Genomic DNA, 11015 nt, shown 5'->3' on the forward strand with positions numbered 1-11015 from the left:
TTGTGGTTTTCTCAGTTCGTTCAACAAAATGATATGTAATAAAATGGTTGTTATATTGAATTGAAATGTTCATATTTATGTATTTAATAACAAAACTCCTTTTTTTATAATATGCAGGCAACAAACACTGTTATGACCTTATGTCCCAATCAATTATCACCTGAAAATAATGTATGTTCTATTCTCTCTACTATGTCCATATTAACTAGTTTTGAATGTAATAACCATTATATTATTGTTTTACACAGTTGTTGATAGTTGAATTTGCTCGCACTTTTGGTGCAAGGGTGTCTCCGAAGTGGAGAGAAGATGTAACCCATGTTATTGCTTACATTGATCCCAATGGTGCATGCGGCCAAACTCAAAAAGTATTGAAGACAATTCTGAACGGGAAATGGGTCCTTACTATTGATTGTGAGTCTCTGTTAACACGATTTGTTTCATACATATGTCTGTTAAATTAATATTAAAATTGTTTTGTGTAGGGATAAAATCATCATTGAAAACCCAAAAGTGTGTTGATGAGGAACCTTATGAGGTTAAACATGATAATCATGGAGCCCAAGGTGGTCCTAGAAAAGGCAGACTTCTGTTGTTGAATAATGTGAGTTTGATCTTAATCCTCCTATCTGTACTTTTATTATTTTGCTTGATAACTGAAATTATTTTCTTTGTTTGTTTTTCAGCGTTCGAAATTGTTCGACGGTTACATTTTTATATTTATAGGGAATTTCATCCCACTTTACAAACAGGATCTCATTGAGTTAATAGTTGCTGGAGGTGGTAGTATTAAGGAATCGGATAATCCATATTATCCATTTGCTAAGCCAAGGGATGCGAAAACTATAATAGTATATTTCGAGATATACAGCAGGTGTCGACCAATTGAAAAGGATTTTGATGTTCTTCCCGACAATTGGCTTTATGAGACAGCGGCTGTTATGTCATGGATATTGGATGAACATGTTGTTCCTCATACAAAGTTGCTTCAATCTGTTGCTGCTTGTGATTTGCAGCATTTGCTTACTTAATTTGGAGTTGTTTAGACTTATTGTTCTTCTATTTATGGTTTATTTATGATATTTATGGTTTATAACAATACTTAATTTGGATATTTATGATTTATGGTGGTTTTATATTACTGAATATTCTTCTATTTATGGTTTATTACTTTTGTTAACATAACTTATGCTTACTGAATATTGGATATTTATGGTTTATCATAACTTATGCTTATTTAGAACAATCCAACATAACTCACGCGTATTGTGTATAATCACGCATATTCGCTTTCTTTGTTTACAACATAACTCAAACAACAAGCAACAAGGAACAATGTTGTTATTCACGCGTTTCATCTAAAACGCGTGAATAAACTCACGCATTTTAGATGAAATGCGTGAATGGCATTCCTCGTCTTTCAATTAACGTGAAATGCATTCACGCGTTTCATCTAAAATGCGTGAGTTTATTCACGCGTTTTAGATGAAACGCGTGAATTTCAATTCTCGTCTTTCATCGTATATAATATTTTTGTGCCCTAATTTATAACAAAACCACGAATCACTAATTTCCCCTTCTCTCTTCTCTCGCTTTCTCCACTCCGACTCGACCCTCCCCTGAAGAACTCGACCACGAGCAGCAGCAGCTGACAACTACGACGACACCACGAGACCTCTCCGTTTGAATTCGTGACCCACTACTCTTCGTTCTCAAAATGGGTATGTTTATTTTATGGTTTTTAGTGATTATGAACACTAGGTTAGTTAAATTATAGTTTAGCTAGGTTGTATTCGAATGAATGAGAATCAATACTATGTTGTTATTCTAGTATTAAGGTTTAGGGTTTGCTGGCATAGTGTAGCTGATTCACGCGTATTTCACTCACGCTTATTGATTCCCACTCACGCGAATTAAGCTTTGAGGTAGAGTTTACTGGTATGTTTCGTGGAGATACAATGTTCCAAGAATTAACCACAAGTTTGCTTCAACGGACCTATTGGATAGGGAGCTCTTATCCCATTAGATTCATTGAAGCAAACTTATGGTAAAAAGTTGCGGCATTTGATTTCCTGAAACTCTACGAGCAAACTCTCCTCGGTTATGGTAATGTTGTTGAACTTTTTTCAATTCTTGTGATGTTGTTGAACTGTTTTCAATTGTAGCTCAAGTACATGTACTTCTTTACTTTGATGGAGAGTGGAAAACTACGGATGATCTTACTCATTTTTCTGCAAAGTCAAACAGCGGTATGATTGTTCCCCAAAATTCTACTTATGCCCAATTAGTTGATCAAATTTATTCTGCTACCGATGTTGACAAATCTAGATATGATTTATTGCTTCAAGCCAAGTATAATGCTCTTGGCATGATTGCCAAATTTTCTTATATAACTGATATAAAAAAAGATGTGGATGTGGAGTTCTTTTTACATGAAGCATTTTCAGTCCACAACCGCACTCCATTGTGTGTATCCTTAGTAGAGAAGTCACTACCAACTCAAGAAAGTGTAGCGGTTCCAGAAATTGATGACCCCGACGTCTTCCCGATGCAGCGTGAGATTTTCTTCGAAAATGACATTGAAGATGAACATTTGCGTCTGAATGTGGGGGATGATGCTGATGATGATTGAGTTCCTATTACCCAACCTAGTAGTTCTGATTGGGTTCCTAGTACCAATCCAAATCCAAGCGGTGCTTGGGTTCTTAGTACACAACAAAACAATGTTGTTGTTCGTACTCAACCAAGCTGCAGTGAATGGGTTGCTAGTAACATACCAAGTAGTGAAAATCCTATACATGAGGCAGTAAGTACCGGAATCGGATTGGAAGTCAGTTCTTTGTTTGAGAATAAAAAAGAACTTCAACTGAGGTTATATAAATATGCCATGACTAATCATTTTGAATTCAAAGTGGTGAAGTCAAAAAAAAGAACTTTGGGTTGTGAAATGTTTGGATAAGAATTGCAAGTGGAGACTGCGTGCTGTCAGAGTAAATTCCTCGGAAATGTTTGAGATTCGTAAATTCGTAAAAGATCATACGTGTTCAATTGTGACTAGGCAATAGAATCAAAGGCAAGCACCAGCATGGGTTTTGGGGAATGCATGAAGAGCAAGTACATGGACCATCACCATGACCACATGCCCAAGAAAATAATGGAAGACATACAGACTACTTATGGAATAAAGTTGTCTTATAATAAGGCTTGGCGGTCTCGAGAAAAGGTCCTAATGGCGGTGCGAGGAACTGTAGAAGATTCTTACGGTAAATTGTCATCATACCTGTACATGTTGGAGAAGAACAATCCGGGTACCATAACAGACATCCAGACGGATGAGCACGGTCATTTCAGGTATATGTTCATGTCATTAGGCTGCTTAATTAGGGGTTTCAAAAACTGTTGTCGTCCAGTATTGTGCGTCGATGCCAGTTTTCTTAAGCACAAGATTGGAGGTCAGCTATTGGTGGCGATAACATTAGATGTGAATGAACACCTCTATCCTGTTGCATTCGGCGTTGTTGATTCGGAGAATAACAACTCCTGGACTTATTTCATGCAAAAACTTAGAGATGCAATTGGATTGGTTGATGATCTCGTGTTCGTATCTAATAGACACCCAAGCATCGCCAATGCCTTGTGTGCTGTTTTTCCAGAAGCTGACCACGGTGCGTGCACATATCACATCAAGATGAATATTATGGCCAAATTCAAAACCGATCACTGCCACGCCGAGTTTGGTTTGGCTTCTCAAGCATACACAATCTTGAAGTTTAATCAGCATTTTGACAAGATCAATGCTAAGGACCCTCGTATTGCCATGTATTTGGCAGATATTGGGTTTGAGAGATGGAGTCGTGCATTTTTTCCTGGTAAACGATACAATCAAATGACAAGCAATTACGCTGAGAGCTTCAATAGTCAAAGTAGGGAAGCTAGAAAGTATCCTATATCAATCTTAGCTGATTATTTAAGATTCACATTACAAGATTGGTTTAATAGTAGAAGAGAAAAAACGTCCAATCACAATGAACGTTTATCTTCTTATTATGAAAAGTTCTTACGTGATCAAGCTGAGAAGGCTAGATTATATAACGTTCATCCACTTAACCGATTCGAGTTTTATGTCCATGACGGTGAATCTGATTATAAAGTTGACTTGAAAGGAATGAGTTGTAGTTGTAGGGTATTTGATGTATCGGGTCTTCCTTGCACTCATGCCCCGGCTGCTTCCCGTACCCATAGATTGGATGCCTATGAGTTCTGCTCAAGGTTTAAGGTTTACTTTACTTTATTTGCTATTGAATCTATATCTAACTAACTTTATTTCTCACATGTTCAATTGTTATCTTTCAGGTATTACTCAAGTGAATTGTGGATCAATGCGTATGCGGAAACAATATATCCAGTTTGTCATGAAGAGTATTGGGATATTCCAGAACATGTCAAGCAACGAGTGTGCCTTAAACCACCTATTAAGGTTAAGAAAGGGCGACCTCAAATAAAGCGTAGGTCATCCCAAGGTGAAATTCGTAAGGTACCGAGAAGATGTAGCTCATGTGGTGGTCAGGGTCATAACAAGGCAACATGCAAATCAGTAATGCTTGCACCCTCTACTGCAAGAGCTGCAAGAGCATCATCATCTCAGCCGCAAACATTAATATTGTCTATGCAATTTTGAATATTGTCTATGTTTTTTAATTTGAAAGTTGAAAGTTGTATACTGATTGATTGTTGGTTTTCAATTAAATGAATATTGTCTATGTTTTTTTATCTGAAAGTTGTATACAGATTGTAATGATGATGATAAACAATATTCAATATTACACAACATCTTACAACAATAATTCAGTATTTACAAAACATGTTACAACAATAATTCAGTGTTTACAACTTCATGGCTCTAAAATCTGGTGGTACAACCTGACTGCCCACTTTTCTCTATATAATTGCATATTGTTTGATATGCAATTTTCTAGACCAAGTTTAGCAGTCAGGTACTCTAAATACATTAATACAAAAAACGTCATAGTCCCCACTCCATTCTGCTTTTGGTACTTCAGGGTGTGAGATTCTCTGAAATCTAAAAGTTTCATTTCTCATGTTAGGATACCTGGCCATTTCAACTTCAGACATTGCTTTATGAAGGAAGGGCGACAACATCTCACAAATGGCTTTCATGTGTTTTCCAAATTCGTCGTCATTGATAATTGTCTGATCGCAATCATAAACATCAATTCTCCATTCTTGCAATCGAATAACACACAGTACCCAGTGTAGGTTGTTGAGGTTGAGGGGGAAGTAAATAACATCAACACTGCTCCAACTGGGCATATGTTTATCTTCTCTACCCCAGTAGTAGTGGTAAATGATTTCAGCGAAAGTATGACCAGCTGGTTTTTCTGGATCAACCGAGTCAGCAACAAAATTGTCATAGTATGAAGTAATCAAAGGGGCAAACTGACAATCTAAGATGGTGAAATCCTCCGGGTACGTCTTAGGGTAGGCGAATGCTCTTGCTCTTAGCAGACAAATTGCGGCATTCATCTCCACATCAGTTAGCCACCTATTTAACCTCAGAATTGTAGTGAAGAACTTAAGGTCTCCAGTGCAATCAGAGAGTTGGATGTCTTTAAATTTAGCCCCTTTCGCAAATTCTTTCTTGAACTCTTTCCTCAGTTGCTCATTACAAGTCGAAATAGGATCGACAACAATCGTCTTCTTTCTTGGACGAGGGACGATGTAGGGACTAAGTACAGCTTTCGACGCCGTCCTATTTCTCTTAAATAGGATGTGGGATGCATCTTCCAATACCACCACATCCTCATCTATCTGCTTGTCCTCCTTCTTCTCTTCCTTCTTCTGCACAACGAAATGATCGTCCACCTTCTTCTGCACCACCTTCCTACCCCTCTACACCCCCTTCCTACCCCTCTGCATCACCTTCCCACCCCTCTGCACCCTTTCCCACCCCTCTGCACCCCCTTCATACCCCTCTGCACAACGAAATCATCGTCCACCTACAAAGAAATCATTGAATTAAGCCCCTCCGCGACTCGAGAAATAGGCCAATTACAAGAAATGCAAGAAATGCATACCTCATCTTCATTATCTTCCACCTGCTCCTCCACAGCTTCCTCAACATTCCCACCATCGGATTTCCCATCAACCACATCAGCCTCCTCAACATTCCCAGGGTATTTCTCCAACAAAAGCACATTCTACAAAAAACAGAAAAGTCTTCAATTAGTCCAAATGCAAGAAATGCACCAAATGCAAGAAATGCATACCTCATCTTCATTATCTTCCACCTTCTCTTCCACCTTCTCTTCCACCTTCTCTTCCACCTGCTCCTCCACAGCTTCCTCAACATTCCCAGTGTCTTTCTCCAACAAAAGCTCATCCTACAAAAAACAGAAAAGTCTTCAATTAGTCCAAATGCAAGAAATAGGAAACTGCGAGAAATGCACCAAATACAAGAAATGCATACCTCATCTTCATTATCTTCCACCAGCTCCTCCACAGCTTCCTCAACATTCCCAGGGTCTATCTCCAACAAAAGCCCATCCTCGATATTCAATTCACCATCTTCATTTGTCTTCTCCTCTAAAGTCCCAACATTGTCTATCTCCAACAACGGCCCATCCTACAAAAAATAGAAAAGCCTTCAATTAGTCCAAATGCAAGAAATAGGCAAATTGCGAGAAATGCACCAAATGCAAGAAATGCATACCTCGATATTCAATTTACCATCTTTATCTGTCTTCTCCTCCAAAGTCCCAACATTGTCTATCTCCAACAACGGCCCATCCTACAAAAAACAGAAAAGCCTTCAATTATTCCAAATGCAAGAAATAGGCAAAGTGCGAGAAATGCACCAAATGCAAGAAATGCATACCTCGATAATTTTTTTCGTTCAACAAATCATGATCTTCATTTTCATTGTCCTCCCCAAGCCCAACATTGTTTTTCTCCAAGAGCCCAACAATGTCTTCCTCCTGTCCATCCTACAAAAAACAGAAAAGTCTTTAATTAGTCCAAATGCAAGAAATAGGCAAACTGCGAGAAATGCACCAAATGCAAGAAATGCACCAAATGCGAGAAATGCAAGAAATGCAAGAAATACATACATCAACTTCATTCTCCTCCACAATCCCAACATTGTCTTTCTCCAAAATCAGCACAACATTGTCTCCCTTCCCATCCTACAAAAAAGAAAAAATCCTTTAATTAGACCAAATGCAAGAAATGCCAAATGCACAAAATTTATCATCATTCAAACCCATACCTCAGTGTTCACCTCAAAATCTTCCTCGTCCTTTTCTTCATCATTCTCCTTCTTTTTCTCCCCTTGTGTGGTTGATAATATGCCAAAGTCTTGTTGTAGTTGGTTTAACATCCGTTTAATGAGAATTATTTCATTTCTCATTTCAGTTTTGATGAGAATAATTTCATCTCTCATTTCAGTTTTGAATTCATTTAGCTCATTCGAAAGTTCATCCAATCTACATCTATCCTGAGGAGTTGTTGCTGTTGGAGTCGGGGGAGAGGATTCTTCGTCTTCGTCTTTTCTACTCGTGGCGCTCTCGATAGAATAAGAGCTGCTGGTGCTGGTGCTGGGGGTAGGGTTGCGGATTGTTCTTCTCGTGGAAGGTTTGGCTTTGGCTGGAGTAATTTGTCTTTTCTTCCTCATGACAGTTTTTTTATGAGGAACTCCATCGTCAATATCTCCAAATTTCATCTTTCTGCAGTCAAGATCAAAAAGGACATCATAAACATTACCTCCCATATCTTCAAAGTCATCCCCAGCATATAAGATCTTCTCTTCTTCAGACAATTCCATTTTCTTAACAATCTTGCCTTGCAGGGCAGTGTGAAGATCAGAGGCAGTGCTCTTCCTCTTTGATTTGTACTGTATTATCTTTGGGCAGACAGTCTCTTCCGTTTGAAGCGTCGTTTTAATTGCAAGATTGAGGACAAACGTTTGGATCACCTCATAACTCCACACTTGTAAGGCTAGTGCGAACCCATATACGGTATAAGAAACATCGACATCTTTGTCTTTGTCTTTGTTCTTCTTCCCCGAGGCGACATTCTTCTTCTGCAGATATAGCTTCCTGTAGCGATCAAGGTCTTTGGTCAAACCCCTGATGGTTGCTCTAAAGGACACATTTCCCCATGGAAAATTGAGGAAGGTGTCGATGTCATTGACCGTGCTGAAGAGTTTCTTATTTATTATCCTCTTCGGGTCAAGGGCAAAGAGATAATGGGAAACAAGGTATACCAGCCCCAATTTCCATGCATCTTCCCTATTAGAGCAGGACATAAATTTTGAATGAAGGTCTGCTATTCTAATAAGTGGAATACTTTTAAAATATTTAAGAACCAAAGTTGGAGATTCTTTCAACCTGGTTGAAAATCGTTTGCTCCGTAGGGAATCTCCCAAAATTGAGACCTGTAACCAATGCAAACTCCATCATTCTGAAGCACAACTCTTCTCCATTCACAAGGAACTTCATCTCCATAGAATTTGAGCTGGACTTCCTGAGGAGCATGTGGTGTATAATTGTTCCTGAGAACCGCAGTAACGGGTGCCCTTTGAATAAAAATCTGAATTGGGTTTCCTCTACCCTTTCAGTTAGATTCATCTTCGCAAACTTGGCCGCAATATTTCCCATATTGGTTTTCCAATATACCCTACCAGCAAACTCGGGTATTATAGTGGACTCCATCTACAAAACAAGGAACAACATGGGATCACCATGATAATTAGCAAAACAAAATAAGTATTTATTTCTCAAAATTTAGATGTGATTGAGGTGTGTATAATTTCACCATTAAATTATCCCAAAATTTAACGGTTCTATCAGCAGAACCTGCAGAAAATGCAAGAATGTGATTAATGAAATAGTAAGACCAACAATAAAAATGGAACAGAAGAAATCATGACAGAAAATAGTTTGGTCCAGTTCAATCATAGCATCTAGTGTATAGATGCACATATATATTCCCGAGTCATCCACTCATCAAAAAGGATTTTACAATCAATGTATTCAATATAAAAACACTCATCTAGATGCAGCCTCCAATTAAACATATTAATACTTGATCCACTTTTAGAAATGCATTCAATCAAGGTAAAAGTGAAAGATATATTTGCTTCCTATAGCAAGTGCAATATGGTCCAAGAAAGTGAACATATAGTGTGGATCATTTATGGCTTTTGATTCAGCACAGCAAATTAGGAGCACGTGTTGACTAAATTTCTTAATATAACATCGAAACCTGTCTTATTGGCATTCTATTAAGGTGCAGTAAAACAGCAAAAGTTAAACCCTAACCCTAAATACAATTTCTTCACAAGCACATAACAAACACGAAAATGCCATTTCTTAAACGAGAAATGTATGAATAAACGTGAAATGCATGCATGCAGAATAAGAACACTGATACAATACTCGTCATATACCCTAAAAGCATTTACACATATAAACAAAACCAGAACCAAACCCTAAACCCTAAATACATCAATATAAATCAATATAAACAGCATAATACACATCAAAACCTAACCCTAACTCTTAAGCCCTAAACTCACCGGAATATGTCGAAGAGACGGTGGAAAGACGATGATGTCGAATAGACGGTGGAAAGTCGAAGATGTTGGACGAGGAACGATGTTGATGAACGATGATCTTGATCGATGTTGAAGGAAGTTGGCAGTTGAGAAGACGTGGTTTTGGAAGTCGAAGTGGGAGGGAGAATCGGGGAGGTTTTGTTTTAAATTAGGGCCGAAAAATTATAAATAAGACTAAAGACGCGAATTCTCATCCACGCGTTTCATCTAAAAACGCGTGAGTTGATCAACGCGTTTTAGATGAAACGCGTGGATGGGAATTCTCGTTAATTGAAAACCGCAAATTACCATTCACGCGTTTCATCTAAAACGCGTGAATGAAATCACGCGATTTAATCTAAATCGAGTGAATGGTAATTCGCGTCAATGAGCGTAAAATCTGGCGCCCGAGGGGTATTTCTGGCATTTCGCAAGGCAAAAGGGCCCTTTTTGCCAACATTAGCAGGCGCGGGCCTTTTATGGAATTTCCCCTGTTATGGGGCCATTTCATCAAATTTCCCCTTAAATCACTCTAAAATAAATAACAATTATATTTAAATTTAAAAATTAATATGTAAAACTATTTGTTAGATAAAATCTCTCTTTAGTCATAAATAAGATTAATTGAAATTAATGTCATATGACATATTCTAGTTTCTTATATTATTAAATATTATTTGAAGATATATATACTTTATTAATTAGTTGAAATAAATATAAATATGAAATCAATAAAATATTCATATTAAGTAAAAACATAAACGTTGATAAAAAGTTATAACATTTGCTAGTGAATAAGAAAGAAATATCTTTATTAATTAAAAAGAGATGAAAATGTCTGTCCCACATCAGACAGAAAACAAGTTGAAGCAAGGTATGAAATTTATAAATATACAGGTTTGAATATATAAGAGAATATGATCCTTCAGGCAGCAACGGGATATGATGAGTGGTCAAAATCTCGCAATTTGCGTGAAGGGTGTCTGCCCAAGCCTGGTTACGACAATTGGGCACCCTAATTTATAACCATCTGATTCCTACACTTTATTATTTTTCTTTTTGTTTTTTTTAAAATATTTTAATTTATTAAATCTATATTTTATTTGACATAAATTTTTAAATCTTATATTTTGTTATATATATTATTAATATTTAATACTTAAATTAAAAGAAAATTTTGAAATTGATTGAATAAAAAATTATGAAAAAAAGGCAAAATCAACCCATTCAATTTTAAAGTCATAAATAAGTAGTATCTTGTTTTTGCAAAATAAGTTATAAGAGAAGAGAATTTGTAATCTCTCTTTTGAAAATCTAGCTTAACTTCTTAACATGAAATATAGTTGTTGAATTCTATTGTTTTACTTGACTATGAAGATTTTTGTTTTTCTTGAATCCTTGC

At 37.1% G+C, this 11015-nt stretch overlaps 1 non-coding gene across 1 annotated transcript; it reads left to right on the forward strand.

Moving 5' to 3' along the window:
• The first annotated feature begins 10550 nt into the window (after positions 1-10550).
• LOC124923135 lies at positions 10551-10651 on the forward strand. Its single transcript, XR_007098149.1, has one exon. It is a non-coding gene; the product is annotated as a small nucleolar RNA Z279/snoR105/snoR108 (small nucleolar RNA).
• The last annotated feature ends 364 nt before the right edge of the window (positions 10652-11015 follow it).

Source organism: Impatiens glandulifera, chromosome 1 (assembly GCF_907164915.1).
Source record: "Impatiens glandulifera chromosome 1, dImpGla2.1, whole genome shotgun sequence".
NCBI classification, from domain to species: domain Eukaryota; kingdom Viridiplantae; phylum Streptophyta; class Magnoliopsida; order Ericales; family Balsaminaceae; genus Impatiens; species Impatiens glandulifera.